We start from the raw sequence: 23,046 nt of genomic DNA on the forward strand, positions 1-23,046 counted from the left end.
TGCTCAGCGGCCCGTGTGATTCTGGGTCCCTGCTCCTCCTTGTTGGGCAGAGATGTGGCCTCCCACATGCTGCCATTGTGCATGTTTGCGAAGGGTTCACTCAAGGCAGGCAACAGATACCGGTCCGTTCCAGCAGCAGACCAGAAAAAGTAGATGTTTCTATGCTATGGATAAGGTGGGCATCTGATCCTAGTGCTCAGGGGTCCACGTAAATTCAAGCAATTGTGCATTCACACTGCTCAACCTGGGCTGTCACAGGTCCTGAAGACCGACATGAAAAGTAAATATGTAGCAATGATTGCTAGTGACTCTTTAGAAAGGAAAACCTTATTAACCCTAATAATATTCCAATAAAGCATTTCATGACCATGAGTGTCTCATCAACATAATGGATTTTCATGGGCAGTTCAGTTAAATAGTGTGCAGGTATTATGGTTATTTTGCTCTGTTGATCCTCGGTTTCCAGGTTACAAGAGATTTGGAGGCAGAGGGATGGCCTTTCAAAAGCCAATTTACTTATGTGTGATTCACAAGGTATGAAGTGGGCTCCTTTTTATTTGCATGGGCTCACTGAGGTGTTCCCAGTGATTGTGAGCACTCACGGGGTGGGGGGTGCCCCAGGCCATGCAGGAAACTGCAGTAGCTCTTACTTTACCCTGGGGTCCTCTGATGTCTCCATACTCCCAGGGAGCTCCCCCTGCTCCCAGCTCTGAAGCACCTCACTTAATCTCTGGTTTGAGCTCGTGTTGCTGCTCCCAGACCTCTGACCCGAGTGGACTCTCCACACATACAGAGCAGCAACCCCATACCCAGTTCGGAAGCTTGAGCAGATCAAGGCTGGGTGAGCTTCGGGAAGCCCAAATGTAATGGCTTAAAATGCGAGTCGGTTGCTCTGCTCTCAAATCTTCAGTTTTTAGGGCCTGTGATCATCGGCTCACCCCTGCTATTCAGGGTCTTAGAGGGCAGGACTCATGGCTGGAGGTCAGGGGCACCTGTCTCCCTCATGGGCTTCTCCACCCGCCCTCCCCAGCATGCTGGCCTCCCGTGACCAGACAGCTTCTGTGGAGAGCAGCTTCACCCAGAGCAAGAATTCCTTGCGGCCCAGGCAGAAACTGGGGGCTTTCCCTAGATAAGCATGGGACTGAAAGAAGCCCATGTCCAAGGGAGAGAAAGTGAAAAGAGTAGGAAGGAATGGTCCACATTCATCTCCAGAGAGTGGTGTTCCTTCCCCCTGCTGTCCTGCAGAGCTCCCTGGACTCTGTTATAACCCTTTTCTAAGACATCTTCTTTTACTGAATTTCAATTCCCTGCTTTGCTCAGTTACATGCTCTCTCGCATCCCCTCCTGCACCTTGATGTGCACTCATGACAACAAGCAGGAAAGTGGCACGTTTTTGCAGAGCAAGGAGAAATGGCCACATTTAGTGTCTGGCTTTCAAGATCTTTCCAGCAGCGGTGTTTCTTTTCCTAAATAATAAAATCTAACTTATTTCTTTTGAAGGCCTGAAAGTTCCTGGACACCTGCTCACTGGGCTTCCCCCTTCTCCCTCAGACCACACTGCGCCTCCTGCTTGGGACCCTAAGAGTCAAAGGAACAGATCTGAACCCCAGTGCTGTGCTGGGGCATGTCTGACTAAGGGACCAGGAGATGAGGGTTGGAGGCACGGCTCTGCTGCTGTCTTGATGTGTGAACCTGCAGGGCCTCTCTCTGTTGGCTGGACAATGCACAGAGCCCAGCTATTGCACGGCGTCCCTCGGCGCTGACAGGAGCCTGAGCTAACAGGTGGGAGCAGCGACTTATCACAGCCCGCGCTTCTTGGTCACGCCACTTTGAAGAATGAAGAGGTGGACCAGAGAAGAGTGGTGGGCAGCAAAGCAAAGTTTGTTGAGTGATAGTACAGCTCCCGGAGAGGAAGGGGATACGAGAGGGTGGCCATTAGAGTTTCTAAGTCTAGAGGTTTTTATGAGCTCTTTTGTGGAACTTTTTTTTTTTTAATGTAAATTCAATTAGCCAACATATAGTACATCATTAGTTTTTGATGTAGCGTTCAATGATTCATTAGGAGTGCACATGATCTGATGAGCACTGGGTGTTATACGCAACTAATAAATCATCGCAGGACTATCTTTAACAACCAGGGTGTACTCTGATCACGCATCTGTCTACCTATTAGGTTAATGTTTACATGCTGATGGTCTTTTTGGGCTGACATCTGAGGACTTATGTCTTAACTGCCTCAGCTCGTGATAGTGACAAATGCTTTGTGGTTAACTGTTTTATTTCAGGATGTTTTGTAGAAGTCATTTCTGCAAAGGCTGCAAAACAGGATGTTGGTGTTGTTTGTCTTAGCTGTCCCAACTCCACGATTTCTTGTTGGGGGCCCTGGCCCTGACTACCTAACTGTCCAACTAAGTCCTGACCTGAGATCGGGGTCACCAGAACTCAAGGGTGGGGATGGCGATTCTCCTCCCCCCAGACTCAGAGGTGGGACTCAGAGCGTTGGTGAGCACTTCCAGTCAGCGCAGGGTCAGTTACAGGGAGAAGTAAAGGGGAGAGGGTGGTGGGTGGTGGTGGAAGTGGGCGTCTGGACCACGATGGTTGTTCTCACCACCAGGCACTGTGTTAGGTCCACGTTTATGGTACATGGAAGTAAGACAAAAGAAGAAGGCAAAATGAATCAACTCAATCCGACTTCCCCACAAGCATGGAGCATGAGGGGCTGAAGAAACACACACAGGAGCACACAGTAAAGCCAATAACTGAATAAACAGACACCAGAAAAAAAATAATACCACAGGAGAAAGAATTCTTTTTACCTACAGAAGAGTCCTTTTCCTAAACATGGCTGCTCATTCTCCACAGGCATGGAAAGGCATCTAGCCTCTGCCAGGATTTACTTTGAACTCAGCTATTTTACCAGAGATGTTTAAATTAGGGAAAGCCAAATCTGTTTGAACTCAGTACAAAAATAGCATTTGTACTATTTGCAGATTTCTCGAGCAGATTTAATTATGGTCTTTGCAGTCAGGTGAATGCCCTATTTTTTTTTTTTTTTGACTGCTACTTCCAGACAAAATTTTCCTTTCCTTCAAAAAGCTATAATTATGTCAAGAAATCCTCAATAAATCATACTCATTTAAGTTCACTGTGGTAGCTGAAGGTTTGAAACTTTCAACTGCTAGTAGACTATCAAGATGCCACATTTGAGGTACACTTTTTCTAAGAGTAAGTATGGCAGTTTTAGAAGCTTCAAGAATTAATGAACAGAACAGTGATACTTAATTTCAAGCAAGCAGTGGCTCAGGTGGAGAGTATCCGAGAGTAGCACACTCAGGTGGAGCATATCCAAGAGTAGCACACTCAGGTGGAGAGCATCCAAGAGTAGCACACTCGGGTGGAGAGCATCTGAGAGTAGCACACTCAGGTGGAGCGTATCCAAGAGTAGTACACTCAGGTGGAACGTATCCAAGAGTAGCACACTCAGGTGGAGCGTATCCAAGGGTAGCACACTCAGGTGGAGCGTATCCAAGAGTAGCACACTCAGGTGGAACGTATCCAAGAGTAGCACACTTGGGTGGAGAGCATCTGAGAGTAGCACACTCAGGTGGAGCGTATCCAAGAGTAGCACACTCAGGTGGAACGTATCCAAGAGTAGCACACTCGGGTGGAGCGTATCCAAGAGTAGCACACTCAGGTGGAACGTATCCAAGAGTAGCACACTCAGGTGGAGAGCATCCAAGGGTAGCACACCCAGGTGGAGAGCATCTGAGAGTAGCACACTCAGGTGGAACGTATCTAAGAGTAGCACACCCAGGTGGAGAGCATCCAAGGGTAGCACACTCAGGTGGAGCATATCCAAGAGTAGCACACTCAGGTGGAGAGCATCCAAGAGTAGCACACTCAGGTGGAGAGCATCCAAGAGTAGCACACTCAGGTGGAGAGCATCCAAGAGTAGCACACTCAGGTGGAGCGTATCCAAGAGTAGCACACTCAGGTGGAGAGCATCCAAGAGTAGCACACTCAGGTGGAGAGCATCCAAGAGTAGTACACTCAGGTGGAGAGCATCCAAGAGTAGCACACTCAGGTGGAGTGTATCCAAGAGTAGCACACTCAGGTGGAGAGCATTTGAGAGTAGCACACTCAGGTGGAACATATCCAAGAGTAGCACACTCAGGTGGAGTGTATCCAAGAGTAGCACACTCAGGTGGAGAGCATTTGAGAGTAGCACACTCAGGTGGAACATATCCAAGAGTAGCACACTCAGGTGGAGAGCATCCCAGAGTAGCACACTCAGGTGGAGAGTATCCAAGAGTAGCACACTCAGGTGGAGCGTATCCAAGGGTAGCACACCCAGGTGGAGCGTATCCAAGGGTAGCACACTCAGGTGGAGCATATCCAAGAGTAGTACACTCAGGTGGAGAGCATCCGAGAGTAGCACACTCAGGTGGAGCATATCCAAGAGTAGCACACCCAGGTGGAGAGCATCCGAGAGTAGCACACTCAGGTGGAGCGTATCCAAGAGTAGCACACTCAGGTGGAGAGCATCCGAGAGTAGCACACTCAGGTGGAGCGTATCCGAGAGTAGCACACTCAGGTGGAGCGTATCCAAGAGTAGCACACTCAGGTGGAGCGTATCCGAGAGTAGCACACTCAGGTGGAGAGCATCTGAGAGTAGCACACTCAGGTGGAGCGTATCCGATAGTAGCACACTCAGGTGGAGAGCATCCGAGAGTAGCACACTCAGGTGGAGCGTATCCGAGAGTAGCACACTCAGGTGGAGCGTATCCGATAGTAGCACACTCAGGTGGAGAGCATCCAAGAGTAGCACACTCAGGTGGAGCGTATCCAAGGGTAGCACACCCAGGTGGAGAGCATCTGAGAGTAGCACACTCAGGTGGAGCGTATCCAAGAGTAGCACACTCAGGTGGAGAGCATCCGAGAGTAGCACACTCAGGTGGAGCGTATCCGAGAGTAGCATACCCAGGTGGAGCGTATCCAAGAGTAGCACACTCAGGTGGAGAGCATCTGAGAGTAGCACACTCAGGTGGAGCGTATCCAAGAGTAGCACACTCAGGTGGAACGTATCCAAGAGTAGCACACTCAGGTGGAGCGTATCCAAGGGTAGCACACTCAGGTGGAGCGTATCCAAGAGTAGCACACTCGGGTGGAGAGCATCTGAGAGTAGCACACTCAGGTGGAGCGTATCTGAGAGTAGCACACTCAGGTGGAACGTATCCAAGAGTAGCACACTCAGGTGGAATGTATCCAAGAGTAGCACACCCAGGTGGAGAGCATCCAAGGGTAGCACACCCAGGTGGAGAGCATCTGAGAGTAGCACACTCAGGTGGAATGTATCCAAGAGTAGCACACCCAGGTGGAGAGCATCCAAGGGTAGCACACTCCTAAGGCAGTGGGAAGCAGCAACATCGATGTTATAGAGAAAAGTTGACAAAGCAACAATTCTAGATAACACCTTTACTTTTCATAAAGATATTTTACTTAGATGAGAAAATACCAACGCACGTGTGACCCTTAGCTGGCACCAACAAAGTGGAATTATTTGTACACATCATTTTCATATTGCTTGTTTCTAATAAGGATAATTGTCTTGAGTTATCACACCACAGATGTACTATGGTTGGTACATGCATACCATTGATGGGTCATTACTCTGTGAGCTATCACTGTAGGTTCAGAGACTTTCTAAGATTGCTCATGACAATAGGTTTTTGTGCCAGGAACCTGAGGCCACCCAGAATCACTGCAACACCAGCAGTATATAACTGGTAAAATTCTACAAGATGGCTGGTAACTAGAGAGGACATTCAGATCCATGTATCAATTTTTTAAAATTTTATTATGTTATGTTAGTCACCATACATTACATCATTAGTTTTTGATGTGGTGATCCACGATCCATTGTTTTCATAGAACACCCAGTGCTCCATGCAGTATGTGCCCTCCTTAATACGCATCACCAGGCTAACCTATCCCCCCTCCCCCCTCCCCTCTAGAACCCTGTTTGTTTCTCAGAGTCCACAGTCTCACATGGTTCGTCTCCCCCTCCAATTACCCCCCCTTCATTTTTCCCTTCCTTCTAATGTCCTCCATGCCATGCATCAAATTTTAACGTGTTTCATTTAGCAGGTAGAGTGCAGACGACCTGAGGAAGTCTGCATGGGCTTCTGAAACATTAGCAGTCATATTTAAAAAGCCTTGGAAACTTAAAAAATTGACTAGGAGGGGGGAGACATACATAAATACATAGGCTAAGTGGTCCTAAGCCAAACAGTTATTGTGGGAAATAGAAAAGAGAAAAATAAACTAATTTACACACACACATTTTTTCAGTGATATTTGCTCTACATCAAAATGTCATGGAATGGAGATGCCTGGGTGGCTCAGTCGGTTAAGTGTCTGCCTTTGGCTCAGGTCATGATCCCAGGGTCCTGGGATCGAGTCCCTCATTGGGCTCTTTGCTAGACAGGGAGGCTGCTTCTCCCTTTGCTTGATGCTTGCCCCCCCGCCTGGCTTGTGCTCTCTCTCTCTCTGATAAATAAATAAAATCTTTAAAAAAATGTCATGGAATGAATAAATCACAAGGATGAAAAGTAAGCATGGGGAACATAGTTGATGGTGTTACAACAGCATGCACAGTGACAGATGGAAGCTACACTTGGGTGAGCACAGCATAACCTTTAAACTTATCGAATCACAATGTTGTACACCTGAAGCTAATGTAAAATCGTGTGTCAACTACACTCAAATAAAAAAAATAAATGTCATAAAAAGATCCAATCTGTTAATAAGAAATAGTTATTGCCAATAACGAGTCTCCATTTTGTTTGAAAACAAACACTGATGGCAATGAGTAGTAGACTGAATATTGCAGAGCGAGAAGTTAAGGAACATGATGGTTAGCCTGAGGAAGACCGGCAGTCCTGAGCACATGAACACAGGGTTTTGGGACCCTGAAAAGAAGCCATGGACAGAGCAGAGACGTCACCCAGACCAAACATCATCGACTCTCTAACCACTGCTCGTGCTGCTGATGCCCATATTTCCCAAAAAGATTAAAGAATATATCTATTTTAACTAGGCTGAACCATTTGAATTTGCAAAAATTCACTTGCTATTGACTTGACCTGCAAAAAACAAAGCATTTCCATTTTGTTCACCGCCATACTAGTCATTGTTATTCATAATTTTTCTTTTTTTAATTTTTTATTGTTATGTTAATCACCATACATTACATCATTAGTTTTTGATGTAGTGTTCCATGATTCATTGTTTGTGCATAACACCCAGTGCTCCACGCAGAATGTGCCCTCTTTAATACCCATCACCATGTTAACCAAACCCCCACCCTCCTCCCCTCTAAAACCGTCAGTTTGTTTTTCAGAGTCCATCATCTCTCATGGTTCCTCTCCCCCTCTGACTTACTCCCCTTCATTCTTCCCCTCCTGCTATCTACTTCTTTTTCTTTTTTCTTAACATATGTTGCATTATTTGTTTAAGAAGTACAGATCTGTGAGTCTTGCACAATTCACAGAGCTCACCATAGCACATACCCTACCCACTGTCTATCACCCAGCCACCCCATCCCTTCCACCCCCCACCCCTCCAGCACCCCTCAGTTTCTTTCCTGAGATTAAGAATTCCTCATATCAGTGAGGTCATATGATACATGTCTTTCTCTGATTGACTTATTTCACTCAGCATAACACCCTCCAGTTCCATCCATGTCGTTGCAAATGGCAAGATCTCATTCCTTTTGATGGCTGCATAATATTCCATTGTGTATATATACCACCTCTTCTTTATCCATTCATCTGTCGATGGACATCTTGGCTCTTTCCACAGCTTGGCTATTGTGGACATTGCTGCTATAAACATCAGGGTGCACGTACCCCTTCGGATCCCTTCATTTGTATCTTTGGGGTAAATACCCAGTAGTGCAATTGCTGGATCGTATGGTACCTCTATTTTCAACTATTTGAGGAACCTCCATACTGTTTTCCAGAGGGGCTGCACCAGCTTGCATTCCCACCAATAGTGTGGGAGGGTTCCCCTTTCTCCGCATCCACGCCAACATCTGTCGTTTCCTGACTTGTTAATTTTAGCCATTCTGACCGGTGTGAGGTGGTATCTCATTGAGGTTTTGATTTGGATTTCCCTGATGCCGAGCGATGTTGAGCACTTTTTCATGTGTCTGTTGGCCATTTGGATGTCTTCTTTGGGAAAATGTCTGTTCATGTCTTCTGCCCATTTCTTGATTGGATTATTTGTTCTTTGGGTGTTGACTTTGATAAGTTCTTTATAGATTTTGGATACTAGTCCTTTATCTGATATGTCATTTGCAAATATTTTCTCCCATTCTGTCAGTTATCTTTTGGTTTTGTGGACTGTTTCTTTTGCTGTGCAAAAGCTTTTTATCTTGATGAAATCCCAATAGTTCATTTTTTCCCTTGCTTCCCTTGCTTTTGGTGATGTTTCTAGGAAGAAGTTACTGTGGCTGAGGTTGAAGAGGTTGCTGCCTATGTTCTCCTTTAGGATTTGGATGGACTCCTGTCTCACGTTTAGGTCTTTCAACCATTTGGAGTCTATTTTTGTGTGTGGTGTAAGGAAATGGTCCAGTTTCCTTCTTCTGCATGTGGCTGTCCAGTTTTCCCAACACCATTTGTTGAAGAGACTGTCTTTTTGCCATTGGACATCTTTCCTGCTTTGTCAAAGATTAGTTGACCATAGAGTTGAGGGTCCATTTCTGGGCTCTCTATTCTGTTCCATTGATCTATGTGTCTGTTTTTGTGCCAGTATCATACTGTCTTGATGATGACAGCTTTGTAATAGAGCTGGAAGTCCGGAATTGTGATGCCGCCAGCTTTGCTTTTCTTTTTCAACATTCCTCTGGCTATTCGGGGTCTCTTCTGGTTCCATACAAATTGTAGGATTATTTGTTCCATTTCTTTGAAAAAAGTGGATGGTATTTTGATGGGGATTGCATTGAATGTGTAGATTGCTCTAGGTAGCATTGACATCTTCACAATGTTTGTTCTTCCAATCCATGAGCATGGAACGTTTTTCCATTTCTTTGTGTCTTCCTCAATTTCTTTCATGAGTATTTTATAGTTTTCTGAGTACAGATCCTTTGCCTCTTTGGTTAAATTTATTCCTAGGTATCTCATGGTTTTGGGTGCAATTGTAAATGGGATCGACTCCTTGATTTGTCTCTCTTCTGTCTTGTTGTTGGTGTATAGGAATGCCACTGATTTCTGTGCATTGATTTTATATCCTGCTACTTTACTGAATTCCTGTATGAGTTCTAGCAGTTTTGGGGTGGAGTCTTACGGGTTTTCCACATACAGTATCATATCATCTGCAAAGAGTGAGAGTTTGACTTCCTCTTTGACAATTTGGATGCCTTTGATTTCTTTTTGTTGTCTGATTGCTGTGGCTAGGACTTCTAATACTATGTTGAATAGCGGTGCTGAGAGTGGACATCCTTGCTGTGTTCCTGACCTTAGCAGAAAAGCTCTCAGCTTTTCCCCATTGAGAATGATATTTGCTGTAGGTTGTTCATAGATGGCTTTTATGATATTGAGGTATGTACTCTCTATCCCTATACTCTGAAGAGTTTTGATCAAGAAAGGCTGCTGTACTTTGTCCAATGCTTTTTCTGCATCTATTGAGAGGATCATATGATTCTTGTTCTTTCTTTTCTAAATGCATTGTATCATGTTGATTGATTTGTGGATGTTGAACCAACCTTGCAGCCCAGGGATAAATCCCACTTGGTCATGGTGAATAATCCTTTTAATGTACTGTTGGATCCTATTGGCTAGTATTTTGGGGAGAATTTTTGCATCCAAGTTCATCAAGGATTATGGTCTGTAATTCTCCTTTTTGATGGAGTCTTTGTTTGGTTTTGGGATCAAAGTAATGGTGGCCTCATAAAATGAGTTTGGAAGTTTTCCTTCCATTTCTATTTTTTGGAACAGTTTCAGGAGAATAGGTATTAATTCTTCTTGAAATGTTTGATAGAATTCCCCTGGGAAGCCATCTGACCCTGGGCTTTTGTTTCTTGGGAGATTTTTGATGACTGCTTCAATTTCCTTAGCGTTTATAGGTTTGTTCAGGTTTTCTATTTCTTCCTGGTTCAATTTTGGTAGTTGATACATCTCTAGGAATGCACCCATTTCTTTCAGGTTATCTAATTTGCTGGAATAGAGTTGCTCATCATATGTTCTTATAATTGTTTGTATTTCTTTGGTGTTGGTTGTGATCTCTCCTCTTTCATTCATGATTTTGTTGATTTGGGTCATTTCTCTTTTCTTTTTGATAAGTCTGGCCAGGGGTTTATCAATCTTGTTAATTCTTTCAAAGAACCAGCTCCTAGTTTCGTTGATCTGTTCTACTGTTCTTTTGGTTTCTATTTCATTGATTTCTGCTCTAATCTCGATTATTTCTCTTCTCCTGCTGGGTTTAGGCTTTATTTGCTGTTTTTCCTCTAGCTCCTTTAGGTGTAGGGTTAGGTTGTGTATTTGAGACCTTTCTTGTTTCTTGAGAAAGGCTTGTATTGCTATATACTTTCCTCTCAGGACTGCCTTTGCTGTATCCCAAAGATTTTGAACAGTTGTGTTTTCATTTCCATTGGTTTCCATGAATTTTTTTAATTCTTCTTTAATTTCCTGGTTGACCCATTCATTCTTTAGTAGGATGCTGTTTAGTCTCCATGTATTTGAGTTCTTTCCGACTTTTGTCTTGTGATTGAGTTCTAGTTTCAAAGCATTGTGGTCTGAAAATATGCAGGGAATGATCCCAATCTTTTGGTACCGGTTGAGACCTGACTTGTGACCTAGGTGGTGATCAATTCTGGAGAATGCTCCATGGGCACTTGAGAAAATGTGTATTCCATTGTTTTGGGATGTAATAATCTTAATATGTCTGTGAAGTCCCACTATTATTGTATTGTTGTCAATGTGTTTCTTTGCTTTTCTTATTAATTGCCTTATATAATTGTCTGCTCCCATGTTAGGGGCATAGATATTTACAATTGTTAGATCTTCTTGTTGGATAGACTCTTTAAGTAGGATATAGTGTCCTTCTTCATCTCTTATTACAGTCTTTGTTTTAAAATCTCATTTGTCTGATATAAGGATTGCCACCCCAGCTTTCTTTTGGTGTCCATTAGCATGGTAAATGGTTTTCCACCCCCTCACTTTCAATCTGGGGGTGTCTTTAGGTCTAAAATGAGTCTCTTGCAGACAGCATATGGATGGGTCTTGTTTTTTAATCCAATCTGATAGCCTGTGTCTTTTGATTGGGGCATTAAGCCCGTTTACATTCAGGGTAACTCTTGAGAGGTATGAATTTAGTGGCATTGTATTGCCTGTAGGTGACTGTGACTGTATATTGTCTGTGTTCCTTTCTGGTCTATGCTGCTTTTAGGCTCTCTCTTTGTTTAGAGGACTCCTTTCAATATTTCTTGTAGGGCTGGTTTCGTGTTTGCAAATTCCTTTAGTTTTTGTTTGTCCTGGGGGCTTTTTATCTCTCCTTCTATTTTCATTGACAGCCTAGCTGGATATAGTATTTTTGGCTGCATATTTTTCTCGTTTAGTGCTCTAAAGATATCATGCCAGTCCTTTCTGGCCTGCCATGTCTCTGTGGATAGGTCTGTTGCCAATCCAATATTTCTACCATTTTAGGTTACGTATCTCTTTTCCCGAGCTGCTTTCAGGATTTTCTCTTTGTCTCTGGGACTCATAAGTTTTACTATTAGATGTCGGGGTGTTGACCTATTTTTATTGATTTTGAGAGGGGTTCTCTGTGCCTCCTGGATTTTGATGCCTGTTGCCTTCCCCACATTAGGGAAGTTCTCTGCTATAATTTGCTCCAATATACCTTCTGCCCCTCTCTCTCTTTCTTCTTCTTCTGGGATCCAAATTATTCTAATGTTGTTTTGTCTTATCATATCGTTTATCTCTTGAATTCTGCCCTCGTGATCCTGTAGTTGTTTCTCTCTCTTTTTCTCAGCCCCTTTATTTTCCATCATTTGGTCTTCTATATCACTGATTCTCTCTTCTGCCTCATTTATCCTAGCAGTTAGTGCCCCCATTTTTTATTGCACCTCTTCAATAGCCTTTTTGATTTCGATTTGGTTAGATTTTAGTTCTTTTATTTCTCCAGAAAGGGTTTCTCTAATAACTTCCACCCTTTTTTCAAGCCCAGCTAGTATCTTTAAAGTCATGATTCTGGACTCTAGGTCCGACATCGTACTAATGTCCGTATGGAGTAGGGCCCTGGCAGACGGTGCTACCTCTTGTTCTTTTGTCTGAGGTCATTTTTTTCGTCTTGTCATTTTGTCCAGAGAGAAATAGATCAATGAGAGAACAAAATGCTAACAGGTTAGCAACGTCCCCAGCAAATATACTCTATACAAATCAGAAAAGTCCTGAAACCAGGGGAAAAGAAAGGGAAAGAAAGAAAAAAGAAAAAGGAAAAAGAACACAAAAGGAAAAAGATAAAAACAAAAACAGAACAATACAAAAAAAAGAATATGATCAAATATGATCAGGCTAGTGCATAGATCAGTGCTACACACTAGATTTTGGGCGTATTTTGGTCTGTTATAAAAAAGTGCCTCCTAAAATTTTAAAGGAAGAAAGACTTATATATGTACAAAATAAGGGTTGATACAATGAAGGGATGGAAGATGACTGTAAAGATAAAAATTATAAAAGATTTTATAAAAGGAATTGATAAGATAAGAAGTTGTTTGGAAAAAGAAAGAAGATTAAAAAAAAGGGAGAGAATGTGATCAGGCAGGAGACTAGAACAAAGCCATACACTAGTGATTTAGGGTATATTTTGATCTGTTAGAAGAAATTGCATCTTAAAATTTTAAAGAGAGAACAACTTATGTATATATACCAAAAATAAGGGTAACTACTATGAAGGGATAAAATATGACTCTAAAAATGAAAAATAAAAAATGTTTTTTAAAAAAAGGGATTGATAAGATGTTGGTTGAAAAAGGGAAAAAGAAAAATTAAAAAAAAAGACAACAGTTAAAAAAATTAACTTTGAAAAACTAATGAATCATAGTAAAAAAAAGCCATGTATTTTATGTGCAGTATTCCCCTAGCGCTGGAGTTCTCCCGTTCTCCTTGATCGGTAAACTTGGTCTTGGCTTGCTGGCTGTTCGTGCTGATCTTCTGGGGGAGGGGCCTGTTGCCTTGGTTCCCAAATGTCTTTGCCCCGCCCTTGTCGGTCCGGGCTAAGGAAGCTGCTCGGGTTTGCTCTCAGGAGCTTTTGTTCCCTGCAAGCTCTCCGTACAGCTTTGGAGGACCAGGGTGAAAATGGTGGCCTCCCAATCTCCACCCAGAGGAGCTGAGAACTCGGGGCCCCCCTCCTCAGTGCGCCCCCAGAGAAAGGCAGTCACTCCCGTGTCCCCGGTCTCTGGCCACACTCCATGCTCACCCGGCCTGTGACCGAGCGTTTCTATCTCTGGCACCCGACCCCGTGTGGCGTCTCCAAACCCAACAGATCCCTGCGGTGCGCTCCCGCGCCGCTCCTCCCGGGGGAGGAAGGGGAGTCTCCCCGGCTCTGCCGCTTGTTGGGTCCCTGCTGGGGGAGCCGTGGCCCGACTGGGCCGCGGATCACAGTTTATGGCCACCCCGAGCTTAGAGCCCGCGCCTCGGCTCCGTCTCTGCAGCCGGCTTCCCCGCTCCGATCCCTGGGAGCTCTGCCGCACTCAGGCACCCCTGGTCTTTCTGTGACCCCGAGGGTCCTGAGACCACACTGTCCTGCGAGGGTTCCACCCCCGCTTAGCCACTGCAGCGACGTCCCTCCGCGGAGCTGACTTCTAAAAGGTCCGATTTTGTGCTCCGCGGCTCTAGCACTTGCCAGAAGCGGCCGACGGAGGCCCCCTCCCCCGCTGTCTATCCTCCCGAATATCGCCTCGGATTCACTTCTCCGCACGTCCTACCTTCCAGAAAGTGGTCGCTTCTCTGTTCAGAGAGTTGTTGCTACTCTCCTGTTCGATCTCCTGTTGAGTTCGTAGGTGTTCAGAATGGTTTGATCGCTGTTCAGCTGAATTCCTGAGACCAGACGAAATCCAGGTCTCCTGCTCCTCCGCCATCTTGCCTGCTATTTCATTCATAATTTTTCTACTACTTGCCAAAACCAGTTCCATCCCACTCTCTCAGTCTCCTCCGTGTGCACCAGAACGGTTGCTTCTAGGAAGCACAAATGGGCTCTCGAATCCAACAGTCCTCGATTAGGTTTCATGCCCTCCATGTGCTTGGCAAATTAGTTAAAGGCAGTGAGCCTGTAAAATAGGGATGAAAACACCGATATCAGGAAGTTGAAGTTATCAGAGGAAAAAATACAATGAAGAAAAAAAGGCTCATCGCATGTTGTCTGAAACGTGCTCAAGACATTAAGTTTCACATTCCCCGTTCTTGGCAGCCTCCCCTCCTCCCGTCACACCGCAACCCTCAGCCTTCCACTTCCCCATCCAGTAGGCAGCTGTTTGTCTTGGTGTGGGGATGACCACAGCTGGTCACCTCCCACCTCGGCTTCCAAGGTTTGGCTCTTCCCCGCTCTGGCTTGATGCATTTGGACCAGACTCATGAAAAATGAGTGGAAACAGCCAGCCAGCTCCTCGGAGCCCAGAGGGGCCAGCTTCAGGGGGCCTCGGTGTCAGAGGGATAGCCGTCGGTCGTCTGGTGCAGGTGAGGGAGAATGGCGGCACCCAGGAGCCAGACTGCGGGTCATGAGTGATTTTCCAGCAATTCCAGTGGAACATGGGGCCTTTCTCATACTGTGTCAGCTGGTCTTGACCAACTTTCACTCACTGCCGGTAACCTTTTAATCCTGAATGAGAATTAGCTTTTTCAGTCAATCCAAAAACGTTAGAATGAAGAAATAATCCACAGAAAGTGCTACATGTTGAAAGAGGGGTGTTTTGAAACAAGCTGCATTTTCTGATTTTTATCTCTCACCAAGCCTGTGGACATGATTATTTTTGAAATTTTCCTTTCAGTAAGGCTGACATGTCATTTATAACATGAACATTTTTTATTTATTCAAGCTGAAGATTCAAGTATTATTAAAAGCGGGAGAGGGGTTGCTGCACGTGGGCCTAATAAGGCTCAGTTTTCATCATGCTGTTTGAAGACCTAGTCCTGAAATATTTTGGATAAAATGACTCCACCTACCCACTGGCTACTTTTTGTTGCTGATGTGGATTAAAATCAGCACCTAGCCTTGGTGGTAATGGCTGTTGCCACTGGTACAAACATAATGCTGTAGCTTCCCCCCCCCCCCCATATCACACTGTCTTCAGTTGTCCAGAGACCTCCACCACAGCCAGAGGCTCACGAGCTTGGAGACTTCCAAATCAGCAAATAAAAGTCTAAAAGCATAGGGAGTGAGGAGCCAGTAAAAGTAAAATAAAATAAACTGAAGGCAAATTCTATTTGTGAAAGTGAAAATGGTTTCTGAGGGGCCAAGCAATAGGATCTTGCGGTGACACAAACAAAAAGGCAAATGTATCCCTACAGTGTATGAACAAAACCAACTAGAAGTGTGTGCCTTTTGGGCAGTTCTTCCAATTTCCCTCCTCCCCACACCCCACCCCTAGTTTGTCACTATGACTTTGGTGGGTTTTTTTTTTGTTTTAACTGTATTCCACATATAAGGGAGATCATATGGTATTTGTCTTTCTTGACTGACCTATTTCACTGAGCACCATGCCTTCAAAGTCCATTCCAGGTTTTCTATGGCTCGATAATGTTCCACCGTACACACACACCATCCTTCTCTACCCGCTCATCTGAGGGCGGACACTTAGGGTGTTTCCATGTCTTGGCCGTTGTAGATAATGCTGCAGTGCCCATGGGGGTGCACATAACCTTTCAAGTTAGGTTTTTTATTTCCTTTGGATCTATCCCCAGAAGTTGGCTTGCTGGATTGTAGGGTAGCTCCATTTTTAGTTTTTTGAGGACCCTCCACCTTATTTTCCAGAGTGGCTGTCCCATCTTGCATTCCCACCAACAGTCCATGAAGGTTCCCCTTTCTCTGCATCCTGGCCAACACTTGTCATTTTTTTGTCATGACAGACTGGAAGCTAGGTCTTTGGGGGAATGTCACCTTATGGGGTTCCTAATAAATATTTGAAGATAAAGCTGATGATAAGAACAATCTCCTGCTGTTGCTGGGGGTGACTGAATAGGAAATTCCTTCTCTTGGGTCTGCCCATTACACATCCAAGGCCCATTTAAAGTAAGCAGGGCTCAGTGGCAGCCTGTGACCTATCCCCCAAATGTTCTATATGCAAATATTCACATATTAAATCAAATCTTAGAAGTGTGCCTTTGAAAGAGTACGTAACACTGAAACAATACTATTAATCACCTAGACTTAACTGATATTTATAGAATGTTCCAACCAAAAACTGCAGGAGAGTTATTCTTTTCTCTTATACATGAAATATGTACCAGGTATTATGGCCATGTTCTAGGATGTACAGCAAAGCCCAAAACATTAAAAATGCTTAAAATTACAGAGTACATTCTTTCACCATAACTAGAAATCAATCACAGAAATATACCTGAAAAAACCCTAAATATTTGTAAATAATCCAACATAATTTTAAGTAATCCATGAAGTAGTCACAGAAACTATTAAAGACCAAGAATGTATTTTCAAATAAATGAAACGAAAACACAAAATTTCAAAAATGGTGAGATATTGCCAAAGAAAGGCTTAGGGGGAAATGTAGAATTTGAAATGATTATAATAAAATCAAAGCTTTCCTCAATAGATGAGAAAGAATTAAATAAGGTAACCTCAAAGTAAATAGAATGAAGGAAAAATAAAAGGAAGAGTCAAAAATCAGTCAATAAAGAAGAGACAAACAGCAGAGAAAATCAATGGAACCCAAAATTGGATCCCTGAAAAGTCAACAAAATCTATGAAACTCTAGGCAGGCTGAAGAGAGGAAAAAAAAAAAGAGAGAGAGAGAGAGAGAGAGAGAGAGAGAGAAGATACTACTTAGTAGCAAGAGGAATGAAAGAACATTTCTAAAATCTTACAGACATTAAAAGAATAATAAGCATTTTATGTATAGCTTTCCACCACCAAATTGGACAAATTAATGAGATGTACACATTCCTTGAAAGCCACAAATACCAGGACTAGCTTAGCAGAAAGCAGAAAGCTGCAAAATCCTTTATACATTAACAAAAAATACTGAAAACCTTCCAACAAAAAGTCCATATCCTAGCCCTGGAAAAAATTGAGTAAATCTGTTTTTATGTATAAATGACATGATCATGCACATAGAAAATCCTAAAGAATCTACAAAACAGCTTCTAGAGTTTACATGTGTGTTTAGCAAGGACACAGCACACCATGCAGGGATGCAAAGGTCAGTTGTGTTTCTGTATTTCCATAGACTACCATCAACAATGGAATTTGAAACTAAAGCAATATTTACAACAGGATATAAATGGCATATTTAGGAATAACCTTAAAATATGAACAAGATCTATACATTGGAAAGTCGAAAGGACTGCTTGGAGAAATTCCAGTCCCCCAGAGTGGATGGAGAGATGTGTGCCGTGTGTAGATCAAAAGACAATATTGTGGGAGTGCTAACTTTGTTCAATTTAGCCTATAGAAAAAGCAAGCCGAGTCAAAATTCCAAAAAACACTTTCTATTTAGAAAATGGCAAGTTGATTTTAAAATTCAGATGGAAATACAAAGAATCTAAAAAGCCCAACAATCTTCAAAAAAAAAAAATGAATCTGTGTGTCTTGCACCACCTGATTTCAGAGCTTTTACAAACATATGGAAGGCAGAGTGCAGAGTCTCAGAGACAGAAGAGACCGGGTCCACAAATGGAACTGCGCATGCACGGTCACTCAATTTCTGGTCAGTATGAGCCACGAGGGACATGAAGTCTTTCACAAAGGTCCTTTGACACTTGATAGAAACACGAGAGAAGGGGTGTTGCCTGGCACAGTCGGTGGACTGCACGACTTGATCTTGGGGTCCTGAGTTCACGTGCCACGTTGGGTGGAGAGATGACTTAAATAAATATTAAAAACAAAAGAAAAGAAATATGAGGGGGATTGACATCTAGTTCATACTGTGCACAAGAATGAATTAAAAATGGGCTCTAGATGTCAGCATGAAAGTGGCAGCTGCAAAATGTTGAAAAGGAGTCACAGGAGAAAGTATTCGGGACTCGGTGGTTGTTCCTTATATGGAAACAAAAAGCATGTACATAGAGAAAAATTTAATAAATTGGACTTTATCAAAATAAATAGCCGTTCTCTTAAAAAGTGTAAAAGAAGAAAAGCCAAGCCACATACCGGGGGAGAATATAAGACACAGACTTGTGTCTGGAGAATACTGTGAACACTTACAAGTCAATAATGAGATAAACAAAGCAATTAAAAACAGCAAAATAGTCAAATAAATACTTTCAAATAGGACAAATTGCCAAGAAGCACATGAAAAAATGTGTGATTAACATCTACAGTCAACAATGAATGGAAGTTGGAGCCACAGTGATGGTGGCGGCCATATTGGAATCTACTCGTCTTCAATTGTGAAGACCAAATATCTTTCCAGAGGACTCTCCGTAAACGTGGGTGTGGCCAGCGTCGATGAAGAAAGAAAGCGAGGAAGTGAAGTAGAAACTAGGGTCCACTACTCCCACGAGCAGCCGGTCTGTGGGAGCTCTGCCGTCACCCACCCGAAGTCCCGAGTTCCTCTCTGCAGGCTGTTGTCCCACCTTCCACTCGAGGTGACGTGAGCTGATTCTCAAATCCCTGTTTTATCCCTGGCATCCCATGGTCACTGGGAGACACAGCAACGTCATCTCACGGGATGCCTTATACTTGCACTTTCTAGGATCAAACCTCATCCCCAGGCTTGCAAGGGTACTAATTATAATTAAAGGTAGTGAACGGGAAGCCAACAGGATCCCTACAGAACTCTATGTTCATTTATCTTGTTCAGAAGGAAATCATTAGAACCCACATACCTTCTAGTTGTCGAGAAAAATATTACCTCCAAAAGGCAATGTATCATCTGTAAATATATAACAAATTTTGTTTTTAACTCTGCTTGTTTGAGGAAAAACACCATCACTTTTCGTCTGAGCATATAAATGCAGAAGATGGTCCAGGGAACTGGCCAAGTGTCCAGAAAACTGTCAAACACATTACAGGAAATGAGTTAAACATTACAAAATACGTTGATAGGATTAGTACATTCCTTTTACTCTGTATTAAAATTTAATCTTAGTCACAGATTTCTCATGGCCTTGAGAGTTGCCTTTGGTAAGGCATGATTTTCATGTTGAGCATCTTGCCTAAGAATTTTTATACTCAGTTGGGGATCTGAGGTCATGTGCTTCTCTTATTCACAAGTAGTATTTCAATTCATGATCTAAAAGATTACATCGGCATAAACTTGGTAAAGCAAAGCCAACTGAAAACAAGCAATTACCAAAAATAGTGTCTAGTCCCTTCACCAGCAAATCTTTCACTGAAATAAGCACAATGCCTTCAGACAACCAGCAGATGGGTGGCTGAGGTTGTGGGATGCACCGGGACGTCCAGAAACGGAGCCTGGAAGGCAGTCACGGCTCCGACACTTCGATAATTTGCAAACAAAGAAAAGTACACAATCTGAATACTTTCTTCGTGCATCCCTAATGTAATAAAATCAACGTTACTAGAGCACAGTGTGCATATGCTGTACAATCCTCATGGCGGTGAAATTCAGCTTCTCTTACCTTGTCCCTTGTGCCACTGTCAGCGACATAGTTTAATTCAACACATACTACAGGCTCTACCATTGTTATGTTACTTTAAAGAATCAGTTAACCTTTAGTGATATTTAGTTTTTTTTCTTTTATATTTATTAAGACTTTTACAATTTCTAGCACTCTTACAAACCTAAATTTCTGTTTTCCTTTGGGCTGAGAAACTTTCTTTAGCAAATAGAGTGTGAGCCTACTGGCCACACATTCCTTTGGCTTTTGATTATCTAAAAATACCATTTTTCTGCCTTCATTTCTGAGAAACATTTTAACACAAATCTACTGACAACTTTTCATTTCATTATCATTCTCTTTCCTCGTGGCCTTCATGGTCTCTGATGGAACAGACTCATTCTCACCATTATTTTTGTCTATAAATTGGGTTTTTTTAATCTGCTTGCTTTTAAGAATCCATTTTTCATGAACTTTTTATTTTTTAATAGCTTTAGATTTGCAGAAAAATCACAAAGATAACACAGAGGGTCCCTGTATCCCCCACACCCAGTCTGCTGTTACTAACATCCTATATCAGTGTGGTCCATTTGTCCCAACTAATGTTATTAACTGAAATCCGTATGTTATTCAGATTTCTTAGTTTTTATCGGATGTCCTGGTTTGCTCATGGGTCCCATCCAGGATACCACATTACATTTGTTCATGTCTCCTTGAGCCTCCTTTGGGCTGTGACAGTTTCTCAGAATTTGTTTCGGTGACTTTGACAGTTTTAAGGAGGACCCACTGGTCAGAAATCTTGTAGAATGTATCTCAGCTAGGATTGTCTGATATTTTCCTCATAATTAGGCTGGGTTCTGTGTTCTGTGGAGAGGAACCCAGAGACACAGCGGTAGAGTGCCATCCCCTTCACGCCGTAGGGAGGGCACATCTCGCACGACTCACCGCTGTTGGTGTTGACCTGCTCACCTGTCACTCTTGTGTATCTCCTGCAGGCGGTGCTCTTTGGAAGGAATTCCTGTGTTCAGCCCACACTCAAGGGGTGAGGAATTACGCCCGGCCTCTCACAGGGCCAAATGTCTGCACTCAGTATTTGGAGCTCTGAAAATGCAAGAATTGTCCTTCCTCCCCCTTTTTAAATTTATTCTTTCATTTATTTTTGTAAGTATAGGCTCATAGGTATTTATTTATTATTTTAAGATTCTATTTATTTATTTGTCAGAGAGAGAGCAAGAGAGAGCACAAGCTTGGGGCAGCGGCAGACAGAGGGAGAAGCAGGGTCTCCTCTGAGCAGGGAGCCGGATGTGGGACTCGATCCCAGGACCCTGGGATCATGACCCAAGCCGAAGGCAAACGTTTAACTGACTGAGCCACCCAGGCCTCCTGGCTCATAGATATTTAATTTGTACTTTGGGTATGATCCAATAACTTAATTTCATTTCTCAAATTGCTCCAGTTGTGGCCATTGGGAGCTCCTTAAGGTGACTCCCATGTCCTATTAACAGCCCCCATTTTTGTGCATTTTGTCAATCACATCCTTACTCTGCCGTGACAAGATTCACCAACCTCAGCCCATCTAGAAAGAGCCATTTCTCCAAGGATCCCTGGTAGGATTTTCTTTTTACCTATTCCCTGATGAAATGGACTGCTCTGCGCCAGGATTGGGTTTCTTCATATTTTTCCTCTTGTTACAACTGTTTCTTGCATCTGTCTGTTGATACTGATACTTCTCATTATAGAGAAGAAATTTGTGGTCGTTTCCTGTTTATCTTCCTTGTGTTTTCTTCTTTTCCTGGGACTCCAGCTGAATTTGCCTGATTGTGTGATCAGTCCTGCACGGGGTCGTTACGTAGACTCACCCATTTCATTCCGGGGTTCACCTCCTCTTCTCTCGTACTTTCCATAACTCTGCTGAAATTCTCCATCTCTGTGCCCATCACACCTAGCTCCTCCTGGAAGGTAGTTAATATATTCATTATTTATTATTGTTGTATGCTAATTTCAATAGCTGGGCTGTTGGTGAGCTTGCTACTATTAATATTTTTCTTTGGGTTATGTGTCACATTTCTCTGCTTCTTTGCAAGCCTTATAATTTTTTTCTTTTACTTTTTGCTGGACACTGTGGATAATACATTGTACAGAGTTTATACCCTATTATCCTTTTCTGAAGAATATTTTATTTTGTTTTACCAGGTGGTTAAATTACTGGAAATTCATCCTGACCCTGAAGAAGAGAGGTTTTGGACATTGTGAGGGTGGGTCGGTTTCAGTTCTGGCTGAAGTCCTAAGACATGAGTCACTCTTTACCATGGACGCTCACGTGGGGATTATACCCTCCAGTATCTCCCTCTGGATCTTCAGACAGATTCCAGTCTCTAGCTGTTGCTTTTTGTTGGGAGTCTTACAAGTGTAGTATATCTCTTATCCCAAGATTCAAGGAAAACTTGTACAAAATGGGGTTCCTCCTTCTGTGGCTCTCTCTCCCTGTTTTTTTTTTTAGGATTTCTGATTCACCATCAGCTGTTTCGGTGTCTTTAAACTCCAACCTTTGAGTCTTCAGCCAGCAAGACTGCCATCCTCCGCCTGAGCTCCCCCCCAATGCAGAGCACCCTCAGAGAGAGAGAGAGTGAATATCAAACTTAGTTTGCTATTCTGTTCTCAGGAGCTCTACGCCCAAGCTGTGCTTTTGTTGTTGATCTCTCGAGAGCCCCAAATAGGTTTTTGTTTGTTTTTGTTTTTAAAGAATTTATATTTTAGAACAGTTTTAGGCCCACAGAAAAATTGAGGGGAAGGAACAGGGGTTTCCCATGTATGCCCCGCCCCCCATACGTGCACACATGCTCCCTCATTATCAGCATCACTCACCAGAGGCTACATTCTTTATAGTCAATGAACTTGCCCTGGCCCATCAGAATTGTCCCAAACCCGTATTTAGATTAGGGTTCACTCCTGGTGGTATATATTCTATGGTTTGGACAAATGTATAATGACACACACCCATCATTATAGCATCACACAGAGTATGTTCACTGTCCTAAATCGTCTGTGCTCCACCTGTTCATTCTTCCCCTCTCCCAACCCCATGCAACCACTGATATTTTTATTGTGTGCATGGTCATGCTTCTACCAGGATGTCACATAATTGGAATCACACCGTATGTGGCCTTTTCAGATTTTTTTTTTTTTCAGTTAGTGATATGCTTTAAAGTTCCTCTATGTCTTTTCATGGTTTGATGGCTCATTTCTTTTT

The sequence above is a fragment of the Eumetopias jubatus genome, unplaced genomic scaffold (assembly GCF_037043125.1).
Source record: "Eumetopias jubatus isolate StellerSeaLion01/CBP00866 unplaced genomic scaffold, mEumJub1_p1.0 scaffold_6, whole genome shotgun sequence".
Classification (NCBI taxonomy): Eukaryota; Metazoa; Chordata; class Mammalia; order Carnivora; family Otariidae; genus Eumetopias; species Eumetopias jubatus.